We start from the raw sequence: 710 nt of genomic DNA on the forward strand, positions 1-710 counted from the left end.
TCAAGCATGAATTCTCAAACTCACACATACCAAACCTGAATACGAACCATTAAGCGATTCAATAGTTATTAAAAATACATACACGATAAATGATTAAGACCTGATAAGTCACATGTAGGTTACATACATGATATGGAGTTAGGCATAGAAATGATTAGTTGCTCAGGTCCTTTTAGTGTCATTTAGATGCATATTTACATGGCAATGCAGTTTCTGTGCCATTCTCTGAACATAAGGACATGTTCTGTGAACGCATGAAGACCAGAGGTTAAACGGTCTCTCATAAGGAATTTGTCTGTTCTGTGTCTCCTAAGTGGGGGGGAAAAGTCAATCCGAAGAGCTTGTGATCACTATCACATGTTCCCATGTGCTGGTCACGCTGTGCATCTCTTTTGACCATTATTCTTGATAACTTGCTCCCAAAACTGACAATCTCCTTGGAATTGTCTCTAGCGAATTTAGCTCACAACAGGAAATATGAATAATTAACCATAACTAGTTATAATTAACTATTCATATTTTAGATCCGCTGTAGATATTTAGCTAACCACTCAGGGTCAACTGTCTTGTCAATTCTAAGAACGTTAATTTCCTGGTTAAGGGAAATAACTTTCTTACTGTACAATTCTACCAAACTTGTAACGTAAATCTGCATGATTAGTGACTCCGGTTATGAGCAAACAATGAACAATTAATCGCATCCATAATTA

This window comes from Sinocyclocheilus grahami, unplaced genomic scaffold, assembly GCF_001515645.1.
Source record: "Sinocyclocheilus grahami isolate Dianchi unplaced genomic scaffold, SAMN03320097.WGS_v1.1 scaffold4.1, whole genome shotgun sequence".
Taxonomy (NCBI): domain Eukaryota; kingdom Metazoa; phylum Chordata; class Actinopteri; order Cypriniformes; family Cyprinidae; genus Sinocyclocheilus; species Sinocyclocheilus grahami.